Source organism: Lissotriton vulgaris, chromosome 11, assembly GCF_964263255.1.
Source record: "Lissotriton vulgaris chromosome 11, aLisVul1.2, whole genome shotgun sequence".
Taxonomy (NCBI): domain Eukaryota; kingdom Metazoa; phylum Chordata; class Amphibia; order Caudata; family Salamandridae; genus Lissotriton; species Lissotriton vulgaris.
Genome location: NC_141699.1, coordinates 910,672,558 through 910,686,096, shown reverse-complemented (window position 1 = coordinate 910,686,096; position 13,539 = coordinate 910,672,558). Strand labels below are relative to the sequence as shown.

At 43.9% G+C, this 13,539-nt stretch overlaps 1 protein-coding gene across 1 annotated transcript in view; it reads right to left on the bottom strand.

Moving 5' to 3' along the window:
- DNER (delta/notch like EGF repeat containing) overlaps window positions 1-13,539 on the bottom strand; it is a 1,176,744-nt gene that overhangs the window by 202,354 nt on the left and 960,851 nt on the right. The gene's annotated exons all lie outside the window — the stretch shown is intronic.

Sequence of the window (13,539 nt, the reverse complement as noted above, 5' to 3'; positions counted from 1 at the left end):
ATTGGAGCTGCGGGTAGTTCCTCTCAGGAACTATTTAAGATCTATAAAGAGATCTCTTCACTAGCAGCCCATACTGTTGACACCGAGGGCTCGGTTGATTCCTGTAATCGTATTGCAGCTTTTTTTCTGATAAAGTGGGGAAGATATATTCCTCCTTTCCGGGCCCCAGGAAAACGGTGGCGGAATTCAAGGAACAACCGGGAGAGCTGGGGAAAGGTTTAAGGCTAGACAGCTTTATGATCCCCCCCTCCAAGGCCCTGTGCAATATCTGCAGGGCAGTAAAATCAGGCTCTCCTAGAGATCCTGCCTCAGCCAAATTGCTGGGGGAAAGCGCTCTAACTCTGGAGCCATACATTAGACACCTTCTAAATGTCTCTTTCAACACGCACAAGGTGCCGGCTAGCTGGAAAAAAGCGGTGGTTGTGCCACTCCAGAAGAAGCCCAATATTAGTTCTGAGAAATTGGTCAATCTTAGGCCGATCTCATTGCTACCCTATATGGCAAAGGTTGGAGAAAAGTTTGCCAACTCCCAGCTTATGGCTTTCATGGAAGAAGCCAACCTCCTGCATCACACCCAATTTGGCTTTCGGACATTACATTCCACAGAGTCAGCCTTACTTATGGCCATGGAGACTATTAGGCAGGGAGCGGATGAGGGTCATACAATGGCGCTTATTCTCTTAGATCTGAGTGCCGCCTGTGACACTGTGGCACATTTCACCTTGCTACAGTGTCTGAATAGAGGTGGTATCTCAGGATCTGCTCTCAAGTGAATACAATCATTCCTGATGGGACGTAGTTTCCAAGTTAGGCAAGGTTCACACTACTCTGACTCTGTTTAATCTGGACCAGGGAGTGCCACAGGGATCTGCCCTTAGCCCTACCCTATTCAATCTATATGTATCCCCGATGGCTCAGCTAGTGGAGGGCTTTGGAGTCAGAATTGTGTCATATGCAGATGACACACAGCTGGTCATCTCGCTATCACGGGCACCGGATGTTGATGCATCCAACTTTAGAGCATGTCTCCAAGAGCTTGCCACTTGGATGGCGGACAACTGCCTAAAGTTGAATGGCAGCAAGACAGAGGTGATTGTGGTGGGCGGGGGCCCCTCTGTGTGGTCATCGGTCTGGTGGCTGTTGAATCTGGGTCCTGTTCCTACACCAAGCCCCGTGGCTAAGAACTTGGGTGTGTGGGTAGACTCCGACCTAACGTTTGAATCCCAGATCAGACTAGTGGTGGGGAAATGTTTTGGGGTCTTGAAAGGCATGCTAAAAACCATGGATCTCCTCCCGATTGAGGCCAGGAAGGCGTTAGTGCATGCACTTGTTACATCAGCCTGGACTATGGCAACGTTTTATATCTAGGTGCGACGGTTAAAAGTCTGAACCGGCTCCAGGTGATGCAAAACACTGCTGCAGGGTGTGTACTAAGACGGCCGAGGCGGACTAACTCTATAAGAGCACTGGACACTCTTCACTGGCTTCCTGTCAGGAAGAGAATCATGTTCAAAGCGCTCTGTTTATGCCACCGCATTGTCAAGGGAAGGGGCCCCAGAGATCTTCTAAGTCTCATCACTCTATACGAGCCCACACGGTCCCTTAGATCTAGTGGAGTGGGTCTGGTACTCGTTCCTAGAGTGAAGAGGGAGCGAATGGGGGGGCGGTCTTTTAGGCTTCTTGCGGCCAGGAGGTGGAATGAACTACCTGTTGAGCTCCGGCTGGAGTCATCGGAGGGCAGCTTTAGATCAAGGCTTAAAACGTACCTGTTTCGTAAATAGGGGCCTACGCTGATACTGCAGGGAAGAGGGGCTCACTTGGCCACTCACTACAGCGCGAGGACACACCTTCTGGCGTAACCAGGCGCTTTACTAGCTCCCTTATTATTATTATTATTTAGTTGCTCTATGGCCCCTGCACGACTCAATAGCGACACAGATACTGCATGCCTCTTAGCGGACATGGAAACTTTAGGTCTGTATCAACGCATCTCTGCCCCTACCCATGACGCTGGTCACACTCTCGACGGCATTTTTACTAATATTGAGTCGCTACATATTGCAGATGTCCTTCCCCTGGCATGGACCGATCACCACGCCATTTTAAGTTATTTAGCTATCCCCGACGCCCCTAAGAGGAGGGCTGTTAACAATAGCCCCATACAGGTGAGAGCATGGAAGGACATAAAGGTGGGGACACTGAACACATTTTTGGTCAGAACATCGCCATTGCTGTCAGATGACCCTACTGTCGCAACAAATCAGTTCAACACCTGGCTTAATCAGGCCACACTTGACCTAGCGCCCTTAAAATCTATCTCCCAGAATCGAGCCTCCCCTAGTGCTCCCTGGTTTTCGGATGAACTCAAAAAACAGAAACAGTTAAATAAACAAAGAGAAAGACTTTGGCGGAAGCGCTACGACCTAGAAAGTAAATCACTATACAAAGATTCTCTTGCCCGGTACAAACAGATGATCGCAGAGGCGAAAAGAGCCTATTATGCCGCACAAATTGAGACCGCCAAAAACTCGTGTAAAGAGTTATTCGACATCACTAAACGCTTGTCCGGTGGCACGCACGACCTCACACCACCTCCCTCACAACAGCTTTGCGATGCCTTATCTGATTTTTTTTTAAAAAAGGTTAACGACATCTATCAGGCTTTTTCCTCAAATACGGACTCTTCCCCATTATCCTCGCCCTCCACCTTACGGGATAACACACTGACCCGCTTTGTCGATCTTACTATGGATCAGACAAGGAACATTATTTCAAGGATAAAATCAGGTTCTGCACTAGACCCGTGTCCACTTAATGTTCTTATGCCAGTTATGGACACGTTGATACCGGTCATAACCCATGTTTGCAACACTATGTTTAGCTCCGGAATTTTTCCGGCTTCTTTGAAACATACGTTGGTCAAACCTCTCTTAAAGAAAGCTAATTTGAATAAAGATGACCTGAAAAACTATCGTCCGATAGCCAGCCTTCCTTTCCTGGCTAAGGTAATAGAAAAAGCCATGAACCAGCAACTGTCGGAATTTGTGGAGCAGCACCAGTTGCTCGACAATACCCAGTTCGGATTCTGCAGATGTCATGGCACGGAAACTGCCCTCCTAAAGGCTGCGGATGACATCACAGCCATACGAGACCAGGGGAGGACAGCACTCCTGGTATTGTTGGATCTTTCGGCGGCCTTCGACACGGTCGACCACAAGATCTTAGTCGACCGTGTCGAAAGATTGGGGGTCCAGAAAACTGCTCTGGACTTGCTTGTATCGTTTCTGGCCAATAGATCACAGGCAGTATCTCTAGGACCCTACCAATCATCTAAGGTGTCTCTGCCGTGTGGGGTCCCTCAAGGCTCATCCCTGAGTCCGACACTATTTAATATCTACGTGTCGGACCTTGCTAGTGTCATCAAAGCATTTGGGATGAGCCTGACCTCCTACGCCGATGACACCCAATTGGTACTGGCTATCAATGGGGACGGTGAGGAAGTGGCCAATCGTTTCACGAGAGGAATGATGGCAATAGGTGACTGGATGGCCATGAATTGTCTGAAACTCAATTCAGAAAAAACTGAAGTGGTCATCTTCGGTCCCCTCCCCTGGGCTGGTCTCCTGTCTGGTGGCCTCCTTCTTTCGGTCTCCCGCCTAGTCCAGCCAGCAAAGTGAGAAATCTAGGCATCATCTTTGATGTTGGCCTCAACTTTATGGCACATGCGAATAAAACTGCGGCTTCAGCTCATATGAAATTGAGAATGATTAGGAAAATACTACCTTTCCTACCGAACACAGCCGGGAAAACACTGGTCAGCTCACTAGTCCTGTCCTCTTTGGACTATTGTAATGCTCTATTTTTAAATGCTCAAGCCCGAGTGACAAACAAGATGCAGTCAATCCAAAATGCAGCCGCACGAATGCTGGCTGGGATCCCCAAGTTCGCACCTGTCACAAACATCATTAGGGATCTCCATTGGCTCCCGATACGCAGCCGTATCAAATTCAAATCGCTGTGTATTGTTTACAAATCACTCAATAATCAAGGTCCCCACTTTCTCAAACAGAATTTCATGTTCCATCCCGATCTCTTCGTTCCTCTCATCAGAACTTCTTGGCTGTGCCTCGTACCAGAACAGTCACATGGGGCGACAGGCGTTTCTTGGTTGCCGCGCCTAAACTTTGGAACACCCTTCCTGCACATATTCGAGCAAGTCCCTCCCTGTTCGTATTCCGCAAACAGCTAAACAGCTAAAGACGTGGTTATTTGACCAATAGCCTGTATTTCCTCTTTACCCCAGTTGCTGATCTATGCCCTTAATTAGCGCCGAGACGCCCACGGGTATTCACCGCGCTCTACAAATGTCAATAAATAAATAAATAAATAAATGGCAGAAAAGCAAAAACCCTCTTCTACTGCAAGCTCACAGAAATGCCAACAACCTCCTTTTTTAGCGTTTGACTTTCAGGCGTAATAGACTGAACAGATAGAGGCCGCTATTAGGGTATGGTGTAGGGAAAAACTTCTAGTACAGGCTGCACATGTATCCTTCTCCATACACAGACTGCCCAAGCAGTGTTAGTCCTTAAAGAAACATATAATATTTTATTAAGTGCTATGCCATCAACAATTATACTTGACTGTTAATCTAGTTTACTCTGCAACTCCAATGAACTCTGGACTTTGACCACAATGCAAGGTTTGCATAAAGGGGGTTATCCCAATTGGATAGCCAAGTGCAGCATAGGGTTGCTAATTTTCAAGTTTGCTCAGTTTGATTTCTGATAGCCCTTGTTTTCCTTCTGCGGTGTTGCAGAGGCGGCTGCACACATGTACTGTGCTCTGGGCAGTTGTTCCCCAAAAAGTAGGCTGTGGGTGGACACAGTGGCAATGTAGAGTATGCGGTTTCACAGGTAGCCACAATGGTGGCTATGAATGCCCACCTGTGAAGCCGACTATGCATAGATAGATAGGGGTGAGTGGCTGTTCCAGAGGGTTTGTGGCACAATTTGCACATACTGAGGTGTTAATTGAAGAAATGATAAATACATAAAGCTTAGGGCTCACAGGGCATGCACAGTTTTCAGTTACCTGAAGAAATGTGGCGCTGCCAAAGGGAGGCACATGAGCCACGCAAAGTCGTCAGTAGGTTGAGGTAGTCATGCAGGGCTCAGGAGCATTGGCATCATGTGATCACTGGGTGCAGAACAGGAAGAATGATGCAGAGTTAAGGCACACCAGCCTCTCACAATTATCAGGCACAGAATATGGTTCTGCAGTGCCGGGTTCCTGAGACACATGGTTTCTGGATCACTGAGTGCAGAACAGGAAGCAGCAGTGCGGGATTACTGTACACATGGCAGTCATGATCATCAGGCACTGAAGAGGCTGAAACAATTCAGGGGTTAGTTATAGAGGTCTCTCACAGTCACTGGGCATAGAACAGAACAAAGCTCTCCGGATTTAGAGGACCTACACAAGGGAGTGCACAGATTAGCTGCTCTACCCACAAGTCACAATCTACCTCTTGGTTTCTTCAGTAACAGCAGATTTTCTTGTCAGATGCAGGAACACGGTTCATTCCTCTGCAACAGAAAGAGCCACTCAATCGGCCGGTGGTCCTTACTTCTCTCCACACTGGACTATACAGCACAGCTAGTGAACAAGTGCACATTAGGAAATTTGGAGGGATGGAGGGGCCAGTTTATATCCCAATCAGGGGAGAGGTGGTTTATCCAATCGTCCACTCAAATACCAAGTTCACATGGGAAAGTTTTGGGTGAATGAATCACAGTAAAGTGTATTGGTTGGCTTCAGCTCCATAGCAAACCTTTGGAGGTAACACTGCTAGTTTCCCTTCCTGGATTAGAGGTAGACAATTCCTCCTCTCACCACAAAGCACATGATATAGGGGAGGAACACAGATGTGTTCTGGGCCAGGTTTTCAGGCCACAGTTTTTGTCCAAGTGTTTTCTGGCCAGGCCATACTTTGACCTGCTGAAACTGGTTCCTTTTCAGCCCCTTTGAACAAAATGTCCCTCAACAAGATGATGATTCATAGCCAGGGAGTTCACTTGGCTTTACACAAATTCCATTGAGGGCGCAAGGTCATTTAAATAGAGGAGCAATGAAACTGAAGGGACGACAAGTAACTCTGGCTATCACTAAAGCTTCCTACAACTTTACGGGTTACAGGAGTAACCCCTACAATGGTACACTACTTCACACATATACAGCATAGGTGAGCACACTCAAGCACACTTCACTTTGGATTGTCCCTAACACCACAACAGAGTCTAGCACTTTGTTGGTGAGCAGGATGCTATAACAAAATACAGCAGTGGTCAAAAGACTTGAAATATGTTTCTTGCAACAGAAAACATGTTGTATCTGCCATAACAATTGTCATATGGTCACTGCTTCACAGGGCATTTGGCCCACCACCCTGATTAATATTCATGAGTGACACCAGGAAAGAAGAAGCAGAGAGCAAAATGGGATTGGTCACAGAGTTGCAGCTCATCACAAGATCTGTAGTTATGTTCAACATTGCACACATAGTGAGTGAAGCTTTGTTTTGAAGCAGTGTGTTTACTAGTGAAAGGGAAAATGTTACTACTTTATTATTTTATCAATGCTCCATATGACAATGGGAATGGTTTCAATAGTAACATGTTGCTATAAAATCAGAAATATCTCAATATCTATGGAACAACCAGATTTACGTGGATCTGTTATAAATCTAGATGGGATCAGGATAATAAAGGATAAAAGTTGTGATGATGAAAGATTTCTTGATTTCAAGTGAGAATGCGACAGGGAAGGAGGGCAAATCATTTACATATTTTTGTTATCTATGGATAAGACCACTATTACAGAAACAATAAACGACCCTAAAGCCAAAAGAACAGATTATTAAAATTGTACTCCAGGACAGGATATTTTCCCCTTATTATTTCCATTGCAGTTGAACTTTTCTGGGCAAAGACAAAATGTGCATCTATAAATAGCAGCAAATAAGTGGAGAGTCAGAAATCTGGCAGAGACTAATAAAATAGATTTATATAACTTATAAGAAGACCAACTGTTAGACCTGACATCATTGGCTTGAGTCTCTCCTCCATTTTTTTCTGTTTGCCTCCTCTGTTTACGATGTTTTTGCTGGTATACTGCTTTGGGCACTGTGCCACTGCTGATCAGTGCCACAGTGCAAGTGCTCCCTATGTAAAATTACTGTATTGATTGAATTCCATGTTTGGCTTATTTGGTTTCCTGTTATTCCCTAGTCTAGTGCACCAGGAGTGCCAGGGCTTGTAAATACAAATGCTGCTCGTGGGCTTGCAGCACGTGTTGTGCCACCCACAAAAGCGGCCTCGTAAAAGTATGTCTGAAGGTCTGCCACTGCTAGACCTGCGTGCAGTCTGGTACTGTCACGCTGACTGCGCAAGTACACCTACTTGCCAGTCCCTAAAACCTTCCCTTAACTTCATGTTAGTCACCCCTATGGTAGGCCCACGGGCAGGGTGCATTGTAAGTATAAGGTAGGACAAGCCTGACCAAGTTGGCATGTCCTAATAGTGAATTACAGCCATCTTCGTTTTTCACTATTGCGAGGTTACCTGCTCTCCATTAGTTAGAATGGGCTGCCTGGGTTATTAATGCTATAATCCTAGCTGGCTCGGGGAGCATGGTGCAATGTCGAGTTTGGTATCCCTGAACTCGGGGTTTAATAACGCGTCCGTTTGTGTGGAGGGTTTTTGGACTCTGGGTTTGAAAATAGCACTTTTATAAAGTGGCTATTTTCTTGTCTAACTATTTCTGGTTTCTGCTGGTTTGGTGTGTGTGTGACAGGAGCTGGGTGGCTCCAGAGGTCTGAGTGAGTCAGTGTGGGATGAGTGGGACATTTGCATTGAGAGTAGGGGGAGAGTAGTGCCTGATAGCCTGCCCTGCCTGATAAAATGCTGGCTCCATCTCCTGCCAGGCAACTGATGACTCTGTGCCTGCCAGGGACGATCCTGGCCCCACCTCCTACCAGGAGGCCGATAGCTCTGCTCCTGCCAGTGACAATGCTGGCTCCACCTCCTGCTGGGCGTCTGAGGACCCAGCCCTGCACAGTGAATAGGCCAGGTGCCTCTGCCTGCTCCACCCACAACAAACCCGGGATGTGGGGAAATTCCCCTGCATGAACAAAGGGATCAAAGCCAAAAAGGGGTATAAGAGAAGGACCCCTGAACCAAGAATTTAGATCACTTCTGACAAGGAACCCTGAACCAAGGACAAGAAGCCTGCTGATTCAAGGACTTGCCTACCCCTTCTGCCAGTGTGCTGTTTGTTGGGGGAATCCTGCAGTGCTTCTTTATTTTTGCCAAGGAACCAGGAGAGAGGAACCGAGTGTGTACTCTCAAGCTTTGCTAAAGAAAATCTCCAAGAGCTGGAAGAGTGCCAGCCTCCTGTTGAAGTCACAGGGCTAAAGGACTTCATCTGCTAAAAGTGCTTGGAACTCGAGAATCCAGCACCTCTGAACGAATCCAGCAATCTCGACGCCGACGGACACCGCCGAATCCAGCTCGACCTCGTGAGTAACGGCTCCAGTGTCCCGCTTCCTCGACGCCGGCCGCCGGGCCCGATCGACGCCAGCAGCAACGCCAGTAAGTAGCGAGTTCGGCTCCAGCTCCAAGTGACCCCGTGTCTGCACCGCTGCTGATCGCATCGACTTCGAGCCCTCTCGACGCTGTGAGCGCTGCTCACTCTTGCAACATCATCATCGACATCGATGACGACGCCGTATCCTGCTTCCCCTCGTGAGCGCTGCTCCTGCCTGACATCTGTTGACGCCGCTGCAGGTCGCCCCGACTCCGAGGCCGGATCGACGCCGAAGACGCGACGCCGGACATCTCGACGCCGCTGATCATCGTGCGCTTCGCTTTTCCAAGGTACTATGTTGTGGGGGTCTGTGCGACTCCGGGCTCGACGTAGCGCTCCTCGCGGTCGACGCCGAACCTTTGGATTAACTTTGCCTTGACGTCGTGTGACTCCGTGTGGGTTACATGGTTACCAAGAACTGTGTTTTCAAGAAGAAGAGTTACTTTTGATACTAAAGACTTTGTGCTAAGAAGAAACTACACTTGAACTATTATTTTTCCTTCCAAGAGTATTTATTAAGATTGTGGTATATTTTTGTCGTTATTTGGTCTTGTGCTAAGCCTTATATAAAAATCCTTATTTTTATAATACTACTGTGTCGTGTCCATTTGTAGTGTATTCACTTATTTACTGTATGTGGTCATAAATGCTTAACGCACTGCCTCTGAGATCAGCCTGTCTGCTTTGCCAAGCTACCAAGGGGGTGAGCAGGGGTTATCTAAGTGTGTGATCCCCTTGCCCTGACTAGAGGAGGTGAGTCCCTATTTGTCAGAAGTGTATACCTCTGCCAACTAGAGACAGCCAAGTCTAACACCAACCTTAAGCAGAACATGTTTTACTCTAATTTATATTACTGATACACATCTACAGAATTGCTGAGGAAAATTGATTAGCTGAGTGACTGGATTTAGAAAATACAGCCTGAGATAAGGTTTTCTACTCTCCGGTGAAAGTGCTGGCTTAATATCAGGTAACCAGGTTACCAACTACAGACAGGAAACCTGGTAGAATGGTGCCAAAAGTGATTCTTACTTTTGAATGTATAATTGTAACTAGAATTCATGTTCTAATCAAACAACATATGTAAAATATAATATATTTATAGTTGAAAAATTGGCTCTAACAAACTTACCAAGTAAAAATAACATAGAAGTCAAATCCACAGATAAGGGAGGGGGCATTGCAATCCAAAACTGTACTGACTGTGATGCAGAAAGTGTATGCCAACTTAAGAATACTACTCATCACTCATGAGATACCTGTAGATAAGCATGAATATCCAGGAGGTATCTGGTTGCCCTGTTTTTCACTAAAAGAACAGACTGAAGCACCCTAGTCAAAACAAAACAAATGTCTCCAAGTCTCCAAAAGGCAGGCTCATAAATTACTTGTATGCTTTAGCAAAGCTATGTGCATGGAGGTATGTAAAGTGAGTTAAAACAGATCAATGTAAAGGGAGGTTTTGGGCGGGTACCCAGCATCTGGACTACTTCTAAACAAAAATAAAGGAAGGAGAATACAAAAAGTTAAGAAGTCTTAGAGCAACTCTAGTGTGTGGGTAATTGGACAATAAAACAAATCGATTGAAAGAAGTTAGAAGAAACTAGACAAGTTAACCCTATGAATCCATATTAACAAAAAATAAAGATAAAGAGATCAAATAAATAAGCTAAAAGAATGCATTAGGAGATGAGGTTCAGACCACAAAGAAGCAAACAAACTGACATAAAAAACTGCCATACGTAGAGACTTGTGAGGGGCTAGTCTGCAGTGAAACAAGGATACTGTGTCTTAGATCTCCTCTCAAGTTGTATTTTGATAGGCATTTAATTCCTATACTGAGTAATCCATGAAACCCTTAAAACTGTAGTTCATTAGGGAGATGGGCAGGACCCATACTCAGGGAGTTGTGTTCTACCTTTTTTCAACTAAATTCTTCTAGGTGGTCACATCCCAGGAACAAAAAAAACTGAAATTGAGTTGTGCTTGACAAAATTAATCATGTTATGGTACGAAGAGCCTGGCATGACCATGCAGTGCTGTTGGCCAACAACTATTTCACTTAAGTGGGCCTTAAAATCCCCCACACAATGGCATACCTCGGCACGTTTTGGATGACTGCAGATCACAACTCATTGCAACAACTCATATGCAGGGTGCAAACATCTATACAGTATACGTAACAAGTTATTTTGTGTGCCAGAACACTCTGAATACTCAAGGTTTATGCAGAGCGTTCATATTTTATTTGAATCAATGGGAGAAGAAAGTTGTGATTGCTTATATATTTCATACCAGGTACCTTCTGAATTCAAGGTGCAGACGTAACACAAGTGTGAAATGACTTGACAGTCTTGATAACAGTATTAGCAAATAGCAATACAAGCTCTCTCATACAACTTCAAACCGGGACATATTTGCGATATTAATAGAAAAGAGTACCAGTAAAATAAATTGCAAAAACTTGAGTAGGAAAAGGATCACAGCGGATAGGGCTTGGAGATACTTTGGTGAAATTAATCATTGTTTGACTGGGAAATGGCATTCAAGGCTGTGAAAAGAGGGCATGCATTGTGCTGTCTTTGCTTTTGGGTTGTGGACAAATAATTGCTGGAGCTTGCTGTTGTAAAGTTTAGCTCTAATATTATGTATGTATGAAGAGAGTCTTACAAAACTGAATATGAGTTGTTCCCCAGAAATACATCAACTGACTGATTGATCAGGCTTGCAAGTATTCAAGGTAGCATTGCTGAACTTTTTTGAACAGATTCAAGGAGTGACACAACCCATTAGGTAATAAGGATGTGAACGACTGCACTTCAGTAATGATGAGATAGATACTTTTCTCAGTGCAAATGGAAAGACTGACAATGAAAAAGAAATCTTTCATGCACCAATTTGCAGATTTTGGAGATAATGATCAAAGGAATTGCTAGTTCTCGGATATATCTGTACTGAAACTTAACGGTCAGCCTACGACAGCTTTTGTATTAGAGAACAATTTTCCTCTGAAGAGGCAAAATTCTGATTGAAGTATTATTCACTAGAACTGCATCCTACCTCCTTTTATCCTTCGACTCTGCCAGAGTTAGACTTTGTTATAGAATATTTTGCGAGTCAGCGTTTCTTTCTAGTTTGATACATCTTATACAAGTGTTTAGTTTCACCCAATTCTAGGCTATCGCACAACATATTCACAAAATTTTAAGTTTTTACCTGATTGGAATATTATTTATTTCCATTTTTAAATGGTGGCTAACTCTATTGTACAGATAACTGTAAATATGAAGATTGTAAATACATCTGCAATTCCTCATATCTATACTTGTATTAGGTGGTATCTTCGAGGTAGTCACCAGAGTGGATTTAAGTACAGCATATCAAGCACTGAATTTTAATTCATTTAAAGTCACTCTTATTCCATGTATGTTCCCATTTCAGAGTTAAATTTGCTTTGTTTCTTAGAAACTGCATTTTTTGCATTTTGTAGCATGCACACAATGCACATTCTGAACGTAGCTCACGTAAAGCTCACGTTCTCTCATGCAATAAAATGATTACTCATGGATTTTAGCATTTCTGAAGCTCTCACCATTATTGGTTTATTTCATTACGAATATGTTTTTAGTATACTAGAGGTTGCAGAAGTCTTTGTCAAAAAGAACCTCAGTGGTCTGTAAAAGGAGGACATTTTTTTCACATGATCAGCCTTAATATTATCTTTACAAAAGATGTGGAACTCTGTGGCCATGATAGATGCTGATTTAAGTGCCATGGTAAGCAGTCATAGGACTCCTAGGAGACCAGATGAGGGAGTGGAACCCTGATCATTTTATTTCCAAACAATGAATTATAGGTATTTAAAATGAGACAGAAGTAATTGTACAAACTTTGATAATTGCAGTAATCACCAGAATATTGATTTGTTTATTATGAACAATAAACATTTTACTTAAAATGAAGGCAAATATGTTACAGGTTGTGTGTAGTCAAACCCATTTTCTAACATCAATTTTTATATAGGCTGAAAAAAACACTGATTAAAACAAAGTATTGGGAGTAGCCTCTTGATTGCAGTAGGACAAGGCCAGGCATGGAAAGAGCTTGAAATGTTTACTTAATCTTCACATATCATTCTTCTCTTGTCAGTTTACACTACACTGGCTTCACATTACTTATTTTTATTTATTTATTTTTTTATTGAGTTTTATACACATGACCCTTACAGGTTTCAGAGCGCTGTACACCATGGTGACAAACCGGTGCGTATATACAAGTGACCCTTTCAGGAACCAAAGCGTTGTACATCAGGAAAACAATCCTGGTAATATACAAAGCAGGAGAACTTTAATGAGATAAGCATATAAAAGTGACCATCACGAGGCTCAAAACGCTAAATATCAGAAAGCACAAAAGTGAGTGTACTCAAAAGGTATGTATCCAACCAAAAACATTAGATCTTCTGCCATATACCTCCAAACAGCTGAAGCATGGAGGAAGATACTTGGGAAGTCTGAGTCCTAGGCTATGAAACACCTTGAACCCACACCTAAGAGTTGAACTGAACTGACCTTCAGGAAATTTAAGAAAACTGAACTCTTCACACTTGTTCTCAAGTCCACTCTACACAATAAGCTGTCTTGAACTTTCTCCATTTGTAAATATTTGCTCTCTCTGTGGAAGGATAAACTCCACTGTATTAAGAAAATGGTGTTATAACCATTCACAGATTGATAAGCAATTCTTTCATAGATCACATATATCTTTTGACGTAAGCATGATGTATTACCACAAATTTGAAAGCTCCAAATCAAACTAGCAAAGTTTTGATTTTGTATACAGGTGGTAGCACTTGGTCCATATAAAATAATCATTTGCAATTGTTTAGCAGCA